We start from the raw sequence: 16,358 nt of genomic DNA, 5'->3' as shown, positions 1-16,358 counted from the left end.
CAAAATCAGTGCCAGGAACACATGGGCAGCTCTTCCTAATGGACTCGTTTGGAGCAACATTTCCATGGTTCTCTAACAAATGTCTATTACACAAATAATGGATATTATTAATCACTATTAGTGTAATAAAGATTGAGTATTATTAGCTGGAATATGACCCCATCTGACAGCTACAGTAAGCAAAGAACGCTTCTAAAGTATGTCTGCAAGGGAGAGTGTATTTATCTGAGAGTTTGTATATGTGTGTGTGTGTTCAATCATGTGTGTATGTGACTCAAAGTAAAGGCCAAATAGAGTGTGATGTCACTTCTGCTCAGAAACACAAACATTGTAAATAGAAGGACTGAAGACCGCCACTGGCCTTCATGCCCTAATCACTGACTGTCTGCCGACTTGGAGGGTGGCAAATTCTTGGGAACATATTCTTGGCATTCTGCAAGTTTTCTTCCTGTTCCATCTCATCCTGAATGTGCACAAGGGGGAGACTCTAGGAGTCTGCCAGTTTTTGCTAGATGATCAGTGCTATGGAGGGCGGGAGTATGCAGATTTCTTCAGCTAAGGACTATGGGTATTCACGTTCTATACAAGCACTACCAATGCAATGAACCTTTCTCAACGCAGTTTATAGCAAGATCCCCGTTTGCACCATAAATACACAACATGCTGTTTTGTATCTTTTCTCGCGACTGTCCATTGTCGCAACACATTTGTTCTTAAATCAACTCTCCCATGAGGTAATTTACTTGATGGTATACGTGTAAATAAAACAAGAAATTACACTAGCTAAGGGGTTGCCCAGTAGTTACGTTACAAAGACGATTATATCTGTGTAATAAAAATTCTGCACTGGCACGGTCAACAACCCCTCGCTGATCAAACATTGTCTTGTCCATCATCTTTTCACTAAGGGGTGAGCACCGTTCTCCAAAGAGATGCATAGCACATGTCGCGGGCTGGAGGCTGGCCACGTGCTTGGCTCCAACACGTAATTACTAGGGGGGTCTGTACACATCCATGACCCCCAGGGGCGTTCTTCACGCGGTGCTTCTACCATTGGCCAGCTTCTATCACAAGAGCCCATAGCCTGAGGCCAGCTCACGTGTAGACATGTGGAAGTAATCCCACCACCAGTAAAAGGCCCTCTCCTTCCAGCCAGGGATGCTGAGAAAGATACATCATCTTTGACAAGAGCCATTTTGGGGCATTAAAGGACGTAGTCATCATCCTGCAGCTGGACTATGGGAAATCTCTCCGCAGTGCTGCAGCCTCTGGATCCAGGGCTTGCACTTTACTGCTACACAAAGTGCTGCCTCCAGGTGTGTCTGCAAAAAGGGCTGATGGAACTGTGTTCTTGCCATAGGTACAAGCTCGGAGCACCTAATGTCGTTCGTACCTTGAGTTCCTATCTTTACGCTCATAGGCACAAAGCTGACCCTCTATTTTATCCCCTTCTGTGGAGAATAATTAGAGGGCTGGCTGGTACCCAACATCTCTGTTCTACACTGCGTCCATCCAGTCATCATATTAAACCCATCCAGAAACAAGTGCCAGGAGAGCCCTCGAGCCCAGGGTCCGGCGCATTTGGAAGCCATTACTAGCCGGGGCCGGAAGATGACCTCTCTGCTCGGATTTAGAGGGGCTTTCATATCCCACCTGCTTAGATTTTCAGTTGGAAACAAAATTTGTCCCCCTTGGTTTCACACAAGAGCTGTTACCAAGAGGTTTACCTAAAATATATTCAGTCTTCCGCTTGCAGGATAGTCTTGGCTGTAAAGTTCAAGAGGTTTTGTGTACGGAAACAGAGGGGACACCCAGAAACACACCATGGTTTTCAAGAACTTGATGTTTTTAGAGGGAAGTACCGCTATATGCTCACTTAACAGCAGTTTACTGCTCCATAACTAAATGATTGATGCGAGACACAAACACCATGGTGTTGTTACTGTTGTCAGTGCTCCGGAGAGAGCCCCTCTACAAAGCATGCAGGTGTCAACCTCTGGCGACGAGTCTGTGGGGTCAGTTGAGTCTCCGCTGGTAGCGGTGGCACAGCGATAGGCTGGTTTGATCTTGTGTTCTACATCTACGGGAGAAATCAGCCAAACTTGACAGCTCTTGTAAGAAGAACCCTGGAGATGCCTCTTCACAGCCTTATGGATGCCTCAGGGATGAGCTCTCCTTCTTTTTAGAGGAGGGAGCCCTCTCCTAGCACCAGACATGAATGCACACTCAAATAACTCCCTCCAACCACTTTTCAGCAAGAGTTGACCCAGTGTGAGAAGACCTCACTGAAAAGCTTTGACTTCGAAAGCTCTAGTGCTACAAAGTGGCCTCTGTCCCAAGCCAGCGCTTTACGAACAGATAAAAAACTATACTTGTAAGCCTATCAACCAAGCTTGCAGTTACTCCCCAACATGTAAGAGGGCAGTTTGTAGCCCTCATTGTTCGCCTCATGGGTATGGAATTGTGGTTGTAATGTTTTTCACTTGCTCAGAATCTACAGTTGTTGCTGGAGGTGTAACGCGGGTGTTACTGACATTCGTAATCCGCAGAGTTCAGGTCACGAGTCATCGCTTTTTTCCAGCAGGTTCTGCAGTCTTCTCAGATTTAGGACAGTTCCCAGACGGGCATGTTAATCTCTCCTCTTCCAGGCATAGAAAGGACAGAGCACGCCTCTTGCGTAGACACGATGACCATGGGTTCATGGACATGGTGCATTATCTGCTGCTACATGCAGACCGTGGGAAGGTCAGCCCAGACCTCCATCCTTCCACAGTTGGTAAGCTGAGCAACATTCATTTCTGATATAATGCTTTCTCTGCTGGGAAATGGCAGAGGTTTGGTGTGAGGGGGTCTATGGAAATGTCTTCTTCTCACGGCAATGTCCTTCACGTTTCTCAACGTAGGTTTCACCTTGTTCCGTGCTTCCTCCATGGGCTGTTCAGCGCAAGGAAGCCCTGTTTATATAGTGACCACTGATTTCCTTGGTAGCTGATTAGCCATTCAAAACCATAATTTCTGATGCAAGGATTGACTTACCACTCCTTTTCTGTGTTTTACCTCACCGCCTTCTTTGTATCTCAAGTGTTAACACTTTCTTAAGCTTTCTGGTGTTGATCACACTGAGTGATATCTGTCTTGGTCATGAGATGGCACTTTTACACCGAATCTATGACGTTACATTGCGATATGTTTACAATGCAGACATTACAACGCAAATCGTTACAACGACTTGCGCTGGAGGGCGCTGGACTTAGGAATAGTGTGATTTACTATTCCAACTCCAGCCTACGTAACAGTAGGGAAGGTGTTGGAATAGTAAATCATACTATTCCTTAGTGTATAGCACCATCCAGTGCAAGTCGTTGTAACGACTTGCTTTGTAATGCCTGCCTTGTAAACGTATTGCGGTGTGAAGACTGCGATGTAACGGATGTCTCCCTTTTAGACCACATCTCAATGAGATTGTAGGCACTGCCAGAGAAAGCAACCAGGATACTTACATAATGTGGCAGCGCGCATTGAGAGCCTCTACTTCACGTCAGGCCAGTAAGTCATAGATTTTGATTGGTGCTTGGGTCTTCGACTGGAGTGACATAAGCGTTGCATCTTAAAATCAGACAGGAAGGTCTCATCCGGGATTGCAATAGATACTACACGATGGTGGTGGAAGGCAGGCTCTGGAGAGTTTAAAGCTCTGTACATGCCTAAGCACTGCGGATAGTCTGAAAGGCATCATATTATCTTCCCTCGCGGCCTAAAAGTGCGCCGCAGCGATTGAATCTTTCACAATGAACAGAGCTAACCTTAAGGTCCAGCTGGACGAACTAGGCGGCGACAAAGCAAGCCAACACTTGTAGCTTCGAGCATTAACCTACCATGGATCAAAGTTCTCTGTGCATGGGATGACCCGTGGCCTTTAGATCCTACAACTAGATTTAGATTAAACTTGCTGGCTCCTAAGCGCTCTTACCACCATAGCAAATATCAATTGCTGCTAAGGTCAAACACACCACAAACAAAGAACCTCCCAAGCAAACAGGTTGCAATTTAGAGGCCCGCATAAACACATCAATGGGGATATGAAAAGTATGGCCAGTCTGAGTGAAGCCCAGACTGAAAACATCCCTTTGTGCATGTATTATGAGAAGCTGGTAGAGCACAAGATTCTACCCAAGAGCTGTAGGTACCCGTAAAAAGACAGTACCTTGGATTTATTTTTGGTGTTGTCCAGCATCAACACATAAGAGATGTAGGTCAAGGCAGCAGTGTATCCCATATTCTTAGCCAAACACTGTATGTTCAGCCGTATTTGCATTGGTTGACAAGGATGCTGCGATTCAATCCTCTCTTGGCATTCATCTTTTCTAATCTTTACCTAAGGAAAGATGCCACAAACTCCACCCATTGATTATGAGGAACTGGAAGCAAAGCTTTCAAGGATGCCTACGTGAAAGAGACAATTCAGATATGCACCCCAAAAGTCACCCTAAGGGTGGATAAGCACTTGTGGGGTGGTTAAGCAAAGCAGTATACGTATAAAAATGGTGAATATTCAAGTGGGAAGCGATTGAATGGAAATAAACCTTATGTTCATGTCCGACATCAGAATGCCTTGCTCATGTGTATCCACAGGTAGCACCAGCAACAATAGGGACCATTTGTGGTGAGAGTTTGACAGAGCGCGTTACAAGACTCTTAAATAAAGATAATAAATGAGCACCATGACTCCAGCATCTACCAGAGGGCGGTATCTATTTGATTCATTCTTCCCTTCACGGATGCCTGTTATTTCACACACAATAGCTCGCTGATGGCAGAATTGTCCCGGTGTCACCGTTGGAGCAATCAGCGACAGAGAAGACCGCGAATCCCGCTCCATCAACGCGGACCATCTCGTTTACCCAATCACATATGTCTAGGCAGGATGCGACCTGACGGATGATGCCGTGGCGTGCCAGCTCAAGGATGCTGTGCTTAAATATTTCAGAAAGCAAAGCGCATGACAGGCATGACAAATTGCAGCAGTGCCTGCGGTGGACTCCACAAGCGCGCCAGTTGCATCTGTCAGATTCTGGGGGCACCCTTTAATTATTTCATGTCACTTCGCAATTCATAGGCTCTTTCTCCTGATGGTGCGATGGGTGCCGACTCGTCTCTTGCTATCTCCGCCTTCGCCGCCATCAATAAGGGCGAAGACACCTGATACGTGGTTACCACCGCGCGGCTTGTTGTGATTACAGCAACACTTATGATCAACTCAGGGTGAGGTGGTGAGGGATGCAGTAAAAATATGTAGGAATGCATGTGGTTGTAGAGTAACCAATTGAATTATCACGGTTGTTTCTGTGTACTTTCCTCACTCTACGTGTACCCAGGGTCCGTAACTTGCACAACAAGTACTAATTATACGCCGGGGAGGGATGTTGTTGAAGGATGTTGGCAGGCCATAATCAGCTTCGGTTGTCTCTAGCTCAGTAGAAGACTTCTTTGACACTTTAGATCCTTTCTTCTACCGGGTGGTTGGAAAGGACCTTCCACATCTCAAACTCTCAGGCTGATCAGCTTATGTAACATAATTGCTTATTTTTCACAGCTCCACTTTCTATGATATTATAAGATTAACAATACAACTGGCAGAAATCATTTTAATACTCTCAATACTAGTGCCCATGAAGTCCCCATCAGTTATATTTTGCTCTTGTATCTTTATCTCGCCTCTTCATTCTTTCAACGTTTCAACATGGCTGCCTAAAGTTTCTCTTGTGGTAGCGTGCTCCCGTGTAGAACACCACCGCCGCTCCCTCTCAGTGGCTGGATTTAGTTTCCCCTCGGACTTCTGTGGCTGGTATTGCAGTTTCCCTTGCAAAGAATGTGTTGAAAAGTGTCAAAATATTACAAAGTTCTGCCAATGAGGCAGCGTCCATTCACACTGGAGGCGGAGCAATGCCTGGCCTGCAGTGAGCTGTGCCTGAGTCTAGCTCACAAGAGGAGTCTAAATGTTGTCTGTCATATTCTGTATAAAGTAAAGCTCTCCCTGTGGAGTACGCCCCAAAAACACTCACATTTATGCTCTGTTAATTGGTCGCTTTGTCCCTTTTGGCAGTGCAGTACTCTGTAATGGCGGCCCACGTGGGAATGGAAAAAGTGGTGACAATCTATCGATAAACTCTATGGTCTGTCAGCTTGGTTCTTAGAAAGAACCTATAATGAAGCTCACAAGACCCTCACTGTGCTGTGCAAGGCTCTGGAGTGGCTACAAGGCAACATTCCCGTCCTCAACCCGCCTAAAATAAAAGAATTAGGACAAGAACTACCTGAGACCAAGCCTGTTGGGGAGTTTAGGGAGTCTGCCAGTGATCCCAGACTTTGGTGCCTTCTTACAGGTATTGACACTGTTGCTTCCTGGATGAGATCTGAGTGACACCAGTGTAACTTCTCAGATGTAAATATTTTGTGCCCTACAATATGCAGGCACTACTGTGTAGAGATCTCCAATAATACATCAGGTTCTGCTTAACAGAACCAAATAAACTCTAAATACGTTTTGGCAAAGCCAGTAGGTTTTGCCTTGTTCTATTATTGTCTTTGTAAATGATTTTTGCTGATGCTGCATCAGCAATATATATATATTTTTTAAAGGTGTAATGATGCGCCGTTCCAGTCGACCGTGTCATTTTTCAGGCATGTACATTCGTCGCCACACATAGGCATGCCTTCGGAATGACTCGTCGCCATTTTCTGAAAAGGGAGCGTGGGGTCGGCTCTGAGCCCCCTGTATGCATTCGATGCAGTTCACAAAAGACTTTCTCAGCCACAGCACTCAAAGCGGTCTGGTGGGCGAGGCCTAAAAAAGGTACAGAGATACAGATGTGGAGTGATGGATGGATTCTGATTGCAATCTGACACATGCACATTCTATTTGCGTACAACCATGACTCACTGTTGTAATCTTGCACATGGCATCATGCTGCTGTTATATGGGTCACATCAATGATGACAGCTGTAATCACATCAGGATCGCTCCAGGAGCAGCGGTGCTGGGCTGTCATGACCTTCAGAGGGCCCTGGTGGCTGCAAATGTGTGAAGACAGCTCCCTGCATACAGATTGCAGATACAGCCACCTAGAAGGAGCTGTGGGGCATGCACAGCGTAGGGGCCAGTGCGTACTCTCCCCCTCTGTGCGGCATCCCTATTAGGCCTGCGTGAAATTTAAATTATGCTAGTGTAATTTGCACATTTTCTCGAATTTCGTGTTATGAAATCCCCCAAATTATGCCATAACTCCACCTTTCTTAATTACACTGCTGTTCGAAGCAAAATTATAGCGCATGCGCTTGGGAACAACGTGAATAATCAGAACGTAAGCATTTATTTTTAACAACAATTGTGTTTTTGACACTACGGGGCATATTAGCAAGGGCGTGCGATAAATATCCCAAATCGCGCTTAGCGCATATTTTTTATCGCCGTCTATCGTTGGATCCTATCACAGAGATAGCGCGTTATTGCCAACGTATACCTCCAATGCGATAAAAGATCCAGCGAGAGCAGCGAAATCCACCGAAAACACAAGTAAAACAGCGATAAAACTTTTATCGCTAACGTAAAACTTGCTAAGAGGCAGGGGAGGATTCAGCCTTAGAATCCACCCCCCATTGAGGATAATGGCTTAGTCAGGATTTTAGCAGGTGTAAAAATTCCGGCGATAACCCCGGTTAGCGCGACTTTTGTCATCGCTAATAGGCGTTGGGTCTGTTAGCGTCTGTTTCCGTGGTCTTTTGGTCGGGAAGGCCTACTTTGCATGTCAATAGCGACTAATATCGCTGACATGCAAAGCGGCCCCCAAAACGGTTGCTTTCGCCAGAAAGCTTTCGCTAACAGCTGTTAGCAACAGCTTGCTGATAGGGCGATTAAAATATCGCCGCTTTTCGGCAAAAAGTGCCGCTAACGCGGTGAAGACGCCCTTCCTAATATGCCCCTACTTTTTAGCATGGGAAGGATCCTCCATCAAAGCCTGGCATGAGGAGGCACTTTGCCCTAAAATATGCTGCTAAAGGATGAATTTCTATTTCGCATAATCACATACAATGTTGCATAATCTTCCAAAATTTCACATCATTACGCAACGCATAATACATGCATTTTGCGCTCCTGCACTCAGTCTCATCTAAAATAGCACCAACAAAGCGTTTAGTTGTGTATGAAGCACTTCAAAGTACCATTCAACCTTTTTTTTAATGCCTTCAGTTTGCCAGCTCCAGGGCACAGTAATGTAAAGAGATCCGCCCAGGATCACAAGAGTATGTGCATGTGGAGAATCCAAAATAGGAATTAAGCGCACCTGGTTCTAGTGTTTAGACGTGCCCTGACTTCTGAGGCAGCGTCTATTTAGTGCATTTCCAATGGGCGTCATTACTAGGCCATTGTTGCTAAGATGAAGTTAATGACGTCATGTTGTATTTTATGTTATGTTGGTATGCTATGATATGTTATGTTCAGGGCCACAGGAATACTGTGCTAATGGACGAACAAGTGATGCAGCGAGAAAAGGCTAAGTGTGCGCCAGATGTGGCACAGCCTGTGATAGTATTTTTTTCATTTGTTTTCATTTTAACAACTGGTAATACAGTACGAAAAAAACGTACACACCCTTAATAAGTATCATTTTAAGAGCTGAATGCGGCAATCAGCAACTGAAAAGGAATCCGTTAACCTTTGCAGTTTCTGCACCTGACCATATCATATAACAGACTTCACTGACAGTCTGCCCCTCCAACCAGCAATAAGCCTGAAGGCCTCCACCAACGCTCCCTCGATCGATATAACCTATCTGTGGCATCATCGTTTACATATTATGTACATTGTATTTACCATTTTCCTGTAGGTTATCCATAAACGCTGCTATAACCTTCTACTCCACCTCGTTTACATACTATTATCATGTTTACTCTTTTTTTTAACTATATATTACTTGTATACTGTTTGTAAATGCTGCTATGCATATTCCATAAAGCGCTCTGACGCCTTCGGGTCAAATCCGCGCTATATAGAAGTCGATAAATAAATACTGTAGCACTTTTTGATGGACTTTTGATCCGGATGAACAGATTGCAGACAAGAGACACATCACAGTATAACAAATCACAAAACAACACAAAGATAAACACAAAAAAGGGTCATGACAAACTGACCAGGGCAAAGTGCATGGAATGAACAGGCTTCCAACGGACATCTGTTTACAGCCTAGTGACATAACTGGCCCCAGATCTGTTCCAGCTTGTCCCTGGCATCTGTTGGCTTCCAGAAGGTTCTGTCCTGTCTATTGCACCCCGTCTACAGCCAGGAGACAGGGGCGTCCTAAGTGGCTGACAATGAGCTCAGCTGCTTGGGAATGTCTGTGGTCATTCATCGTTGCATCTATCAGGAGCCTCTCTCTGTGGTCCTGCTCAGAGCAAAGTGACTGAGTGGAGACTAGGAGGCGCCCTGGTCATTGCACAGGGGCACCACCGCCTGTGTGAATCATCTGCGCCTCTGTGGCACGGGTGCTCATTTTATCACCCACCAGCAGGCACAAAACCCAGTCAGTTTCCCTACTGGACTAAAAACATAAGTAAAATGCTTTCCCTGAAAAAACAAGCCTTGAACTTTGATTTTTCTATTTACTGAAACATAACAATTGGAAAAATTGCGAAAAGCGTGCAAACCTGACATTGTTTTCAATAAAAGATTGCCAGTCGAGGTGACACAATAATATTAGAACCATGCGACAATTCACTAAGACTTTGCACTGAAACAAAAACACAAAGAGATGGAAAGAGGTGGAAGGAGATGGAAAGCAGCGCAAGAGGCGGAGGTGGATTGTTCTCTAATGCGAAAGGAATTGTGCACGGGACAGGTGCACTTTTCGTGGCACAAAAACACTCTTGCTCTAGTGGGGTCAGTGGGGACTGATCAGCACATAGACACGTAGGACTTGACGCCAAACTAGATGTACTACGGTAGCCAGGGCCTGCACCTCTCAGAACAGACACAGACTAGGGGGATGTGTTGATTTCTCCCAGAAACTGACTGCATGTGTGCTGATGTGCCCACAACATACCCACTGTGGCAGAGCCTTCTGAGTGTGTCTGTTCATGGGAATGTGTACTGGAAATCCAGGCTAGACAGTGCAGACTCGCCTCTCCACCATGGTGCAAGGCTGTGCATCGCACAAGGCTCCCTGTGTGTGCCAGGGCAGCAGGTGACACCAGTAGCAGACTTGTGGATGGGGCACTGTGCCGTGCTGTCCTTTCACGCAGCACGGCAGAACTGATGTCGATGCTGTGCTGCATTGCGTGACATCTTAGTAAAGACAGGCTATGGATGGATTTGAGGTGTGTGGACTTATTTGGGGTGAGACTGAGGCTCAGGTACAAATGCACATTCCACTCATGCATGTTATTCAATAAACACGTCACCAACAAACATCAAAGCCTTCAAAAATAATACGAGGTGATGCGAAAAGAGGAAAATAGGTGATGGGATGGGATGTGATGGGATGAGATGTGATGAGATGTGTTAAACAGACAAAAAATATCCAAGGTGTCTGCTTGAAGTCATGAAGAACTCGCATGTGCATCTCTAAGTTAGGGAACATGCTCTCTATACGAGTTAGTCTAGAATTAGAGCTGCTGCCTTAGTGGGGGTTTGTGCATGATGTGCCTTGACGGCAGGTACTGTAGTAACAGTCTACTATTGGGAAAATAGGTGCTGTGTTGGGTGTAATTGGGATGTTGTGTCTAACATTGACTGTTGGTTGTGCTTATGTTCATGCAGTGTTGTCCTCAGCAGGCCAGTGCTGCTTAAAAGGTAGAAGCTTGGAAGAGATGCTTAGAATCACTTTATATTAGGGCCGGACCTTCAATCTCAGTACCGAAGGGTCCTTATTAGCAATATATGTGTTTGGACCACATTTTAACTCGTTCAGACCTTTGGTATTAGATCATAATATTGCTGACCGGTCCAAGAATGCTGAAACTTGAGGGTATAGAAGCTGCAATCCTGAGATGTGGATTTGGTATCAATGTCTACTGTAAAGTCTGGGATTATCACCTTGAGCTCAAAGAAGAGGGATGTAGGGTTTTGAGACTCCAGGAGGAGCCAAGAACCTGTTTACAAACAAGCTAAAATGCATATATGTATGTATATACGTAGATAAATGTATCTGTGTATATGTTTGTATATACATAGATGTATATATGTTTATATATGTTTATATACATGCATGCATGTATCGCAGCTTGGCACATGAGAACTTGGGGCCTGATTTTGAATTTGGAAGATGGGATACTCCGTCACAAATGTGGTGGATTTCCTGTCCACCGTATCACAGGTGCCATAGGATACAATGCACTTGTAATATGGTGGACGGATATCCGTCATGTTTGTGGTGGATTATCCCATCTGTCGAACTCTAAATGAGGCTTTTATGGTGGTCGTAACTAAACACTGTTGACTGTAGAGGGTGATGAGTGTGACATTACTATGCGTTAATACTCTGTGCACTGAGTGATACTCAGTAAAATCCAGCTCATGATCATGAGCCGCTCTGCACGAGATGTCTGACTCGGCTTAGTACTGGAGGTGGTAGAGGTTGGCCCCTTTTTATACAGGGAGACGGCAACTTTTAGAGCTAGAAGTTGCACTTTTGAAAATTATCCGCGTCTTGAGGTATTAAGACCGTGTGGCGGTTGAGACAATATATAGTGATAGGAAGTGAAGAGTTAGGAACTTTTATAAGGACCTTTATTACAGGAAGCGCATCTGTAATTTGAGTTTAATAGCGTGCATGGTTGTGGTATATTATGTTATTTTGTGTTGTGTTGCATCGCCTTGCGTTCTTTTGCGTTGTATTTTATTACATGATATACCAAGAGATTGTTTTAGTTCTCAAATCCCTCTGAGCCATCCAAGTTCTTTTATACTTTGATTGTTTGGCTTGAGGGTGATTGATTGTTGGGTCTTGGGGTGTAGCTGTGTCTCCATTCTCACGGTCTGCTCTACCTTCTGCCCGCAGCCTGAAGAAGGATTACCACACACAAGAAGGATTTTGATGGCGGTCTCGGGGCTCTTCTGAACATCTGGATCGGCCGGGAGGTAAGACAACCCTTTGGTTCATTCTTCACTCTCAGTAATTAATGTTTCTGACTGCTCTGCAGTGGTGAGCTTTGTAGGTGTGGAAAACAGATGTGGCCCGCTGACATCAAAGCAAGACTGACTTTGTGACAGGCCGGGTCGCTTCCGTCTCACCGGTTTCTGTTCTCTTTGAACTGGAGATGGAATTGTTCGAGGAGGTGGCTACAGTGATGTGAAAGGGTTGCTAAATGTTCCAGTGTGTGGCCCCCTGATTGGGCCTCTACTAAAGATTGGAAGACGAGACGGTGGAGACACTTGGTCAGGATGCTCCCACTCGCACATTACTCTGGCTTCGGGGGTATGTGAGTGCGGTCTGGGCTTCATGGCAATTAGATCACTGTCAATGTGAATACATAGTTCCTTATTGACCAAGATTTAGAGAGTGGATGGCTGCATTGGACCACATTGCCCTCATCTGCTTGCATCTACACTCTGCGGTGGTGTGGTACCAGAACGTCTTGTGAGAATATTATCTGATATCAAGTCCTACACGTTGGAGTTAATAATCATAAATCTCCACCAATGGGACGATACTTTTGTTAATGATATTATGACTCAGTATTTGTGGCCTGGCCACAGGTGTTTCCTTTTCTTAGAATGGGCTAGTCCTTGAGAAATCGAGGGGGGGTTCTTTTGTTGTTGTGGCTCCTGGCGTCTGAAGGCTGCTTGCTTTGAGAGCTGTTTTTGTGTCCCTGCGAGTCCATCTTAATTCATCCTCTCCCAGTGTGCTGGTGCGAGTTCCTTCAAAGGTTCTAAGGTCACTAACTCTGATAGACTCATTCTGTTGCTTGTGTTATTTGTTCCTGCTCCACAGTGTTTTCTTATTGGTGGGAATTGTACCTCATGTGCCCAGCGTCTGCAGTTGGGTACACCGACTGTAAACCGTGGTACCCAGCTTCCCCTTTCCTTCTGTGTCAGAATGTCGGGGTGGCAAAGCTAATACATATATGCTTTTATGAAGCTTTGTTGCTGTTTCTAAGCACTGTAATGGTACTCAATTTATCGAGCTCGGATACAGGGATGGCTCAGCTGGCGTTGCCAGGTAAGTGACTCGTGATCACCCGTGCCCACATTGCAAAAGATCTGAGTCAGAATAAAAAGAGCTGTTTCTTTTAGGAGGGGCGCCAGTCGAGGGCCTTGAAGGTGCTAGGGAGGAGGGGTATGTTTGACCGCTTCTCGGGGTGAGTGACATGTCTCTTGACACACCTGAAGAGCCAGCGCGCGCTCAGTGTGCTCTCCATGGACTCTCCCAGGGGTCTGTGACCTTCAGTGACCTTTGCTTCCCTCCATTATCTTCCTCCGGTGAAAGCAGTGCACTTGAAACCTCTCTTCCCTGATGAGTGCTGTTTAAAAGCGCTGTTCTGTTCATCTGAAGTGGAGCACTGACCAAACACTGCTCACTGCAAGATTTGAGAAACAGCAGATTTTTAAATCTCACTTTCTGCATTGCCAAAGTTGCTCATCCTTCTCTTGATGCACTATGGATCTCTATCTCTATGCAACCAACCCAGGCCCATGTTTCGTTCCCATCATCCTCTTTGATGGCCAGCGATGAAGGTGGGTGGGACCTGGTGCTGAACATCTTCACCGTTGGGTTGGTCCATCTAGTGAGTGCGCGTACGCCTCAGCGATTGGCTGCAGGATCCCAATGTTTTTTTTTTGCTGCCAGGTAGGTTAAGAACTTACCCTGAGTTACTCAGCGTGTCCAGAACAGCATTTTCATTTTCTTTTTCCCTAATCCACCAGCCGGTTGATGCAGTCTGGCCCTGGCTCAAGCCTAACGTACTTAGTGAGCTATTAGAGTGAGTGTGACCGTAACCGTGTCAATGCCACCAAAGCTGGACTACGGCTAGTGGTTCGAGGCGTACTCATGACATAATGGCAAACGAACACATCCCTCTGCCTGAGTCTGTCCACTCCCAGAGTATTGTAGGAGTGGGAGCCTCTACATAGGGGCATATTTACAAAGAATTGGCGTAGGGTAGAGTAGAGCCACAAGTCATTTTGCGACACTACCCTACGCCAATTCTATTTACAAGATACGGTGCATTCCTGCTGTCCCTCTGCACCGGCACACAATTAGCAGCCATGCGCTTCCTGCTCAAAAACAATCCTCCACGGCATATCCTCCTTCTATATGTGCTAGGTGGCAGCCTGTGTACTTATTTTGCACTCAGTTATTTTCAATTCCAGATCTGCCGTGAACATAACATAAGAAAACATAATACGTGTCGTGATGTAACATAACATAACACAACATAACATGACGTAACGTAACGTAACGTAAGATATCATGTATTTATATAGAGCACGATCCCTGAAAGGTACTTGGATGTTGAGTACAAGTTGTTTACTATTACCCAACTGAAAGATACAGACCACTGCACCCCTACACAATGGTGGGGCCTCTAGTGGTGTCCAGCAGGGGGCACCGTAGACAACCACCCAGCTGGACTCAGCCATCACTCTCTTCTCTCCATAGCAACTTTGTTTTCTCACATTTGTCTTTGCTTTTCTTCCACATATCAAGGTACTGAGGCCAGTTTTATGCATGGGTCAGTGGTCACCCCCCTGACCCCCCATCTTGGCCCTGAACTCTTCCCCAACGTGCACACTTTGCAAGGCCTCGCTGTGCCACAGATGTGGTGAGCAAAGACCTTGGATGGAGCCCCCCAAACCTTTTTATGGGGCATTTTGGGATGAACAGATTATAAAATTAAATCCCATTTTAAGATTATAAAGCAAATTAGAACTGGGACAGGAAATGGTGACAAGGTAGAGGAGACGTCTTGGGCCCCTGGTGACGGATAGTTGGGGTGCCCGCTCTGAGGCTGAGGTCGGGGGCCTGAGAAGCGGGAGGTGGACATGCTGGTCTGGATGGATGAAGTGGCATCCCTCTTACCACACACTGGCCTGGATTCACCTGGGCGGCAGCACATGACATTGCAGCACTGAAGAAATAATCAATAAAATGTTGAAAATAAATATTTAATCATGTATTCCAATATATTTTACAGCACAGTTAATTCGTAAGAAAATTATCCTTAAAGTAACATTTTAAGATTCGAGTCCAGCTTGTTTTGGGTCTGAAAATTGTGGTGAATGTGTATGCGTGCGGAAACGCCAAAATGTCTTACTGCAAAACTACGCCCAGACCTGGCAAGAATCTATTAAGATAAATGTTTCACTATGCAATTACCTTATTTTTTATATTTTTGTGCAATCGATGACAAACGGGTGAAACCTCATTCTTAAAGCCCTTGGCCATCGAGGCTCCAGCGGCGGCACTCTCTTCATTCCTGTCCCCCTCTGGAGCTCACAGCTCCTTTCTCCCTTCCTGCCAGGCCCTGGCGAAGGCCTTGGTACCCTATGGCAGCTGGTGCAATGCACTGGGGACCAGGGGCCTGAGAGGACTACTAACCAATCAGGGGGCAACAAACCCCCCTAGACTCAATGCATTAGGACCCCTGTCACCCTTGGCACACCATTACAATCTGGTTGCTATTGCTGTGGTAGGAAGTGCCTAATACATAGCGCCTCTCCCCTGATTAGAGCTTTAACCCACAAATAATGTGATAATCTCAGAGCAACATGGTTACTAAAAACAGATTTCATTCTTCTTAAGTCTAAACATCATCCTTGAGATCATCAGTGGAGGCCTGAGGTTTTAAAATGCAAGTTGCTTCTCAAAAACCTTTGGGTCACATAGCACTCTCTTGTTTTTTTACTGCTTCCAAATGCTTGTTGGGCAGCAATGATTTTACTTCTGATTGTATGTTGAGGACACCCAGCAGCTGCTCAGATGGGGTAACACAAGGCAGTTTTACACGGTGACTGAGGGTGAAACACAAGGCAGTTTTACACGGCGACTGCAGGTAAAACACAAGGCAGTTTTACACAGCGACTGCAGGTGAAACACAAGGCAGTTTTACATGACAACTGCAGGTGAAACACAAGGCAGTTTTACACGGCGGCTGCAGGTGAAACACAAGGCAGATTGAGATGGTGACTGCAGGTGAAACACAAGGCAGTTTTACACGGTGGCTGCAGGTGAAACACAAGGCAGATTGAGATGGCGACTGCAGGTGAAACACAAGGCAGTTTTACATGGCGACTGCAGGTGAAACACAAGGCAGTTTTACACAGCGTCTGCTGGTGAAACACAAGGCAGCTTTACATGGCG

General features: G+C 45.7%; 1 protein-coding gene across 2 annotated transcripts in view; it reads left to right on the top strand.

The window, feature by feature from the left end:
• CNTFR (ciliary neurotrophic factor receptor) overlaps positions 1-16,358 on the top strand; it is an 874,361-nt gene that overhangs the window by 151,822 nt on the left and 706,181 nt on the right. For both annotated transcript variants that reach the window (XM_085628365.1, XM_085628374.1), the window contains exon 2: positions 12,057-12,136. The gene's annotated coding sequence lies outside the window, so the exon portion shown is untranslated. The remainder of the gene's footprint in view (positions 1-12,056; positions 12,137-16,358) is intronic.

The sequence above is a fragment of the Triturus cristatus genome, chromosome 2_1, assembly GCF_964204655.1.
Source record: "Triturus cristatus chromosome 2_1, aTriCri1.1, whole genome shotgun sequence".
Classification (NCBI taxonomy): domain Eukaryota; kingdom Metazoa; phylum Chordata; class Amphibia; order Caudata; family Salamandridae; genus Triturus; species Triturus cristatus.
Note: the sequence above shows the minus strand (reverse complement) of the source record. Positions and strands in the feature narration are given on the sequence as shown.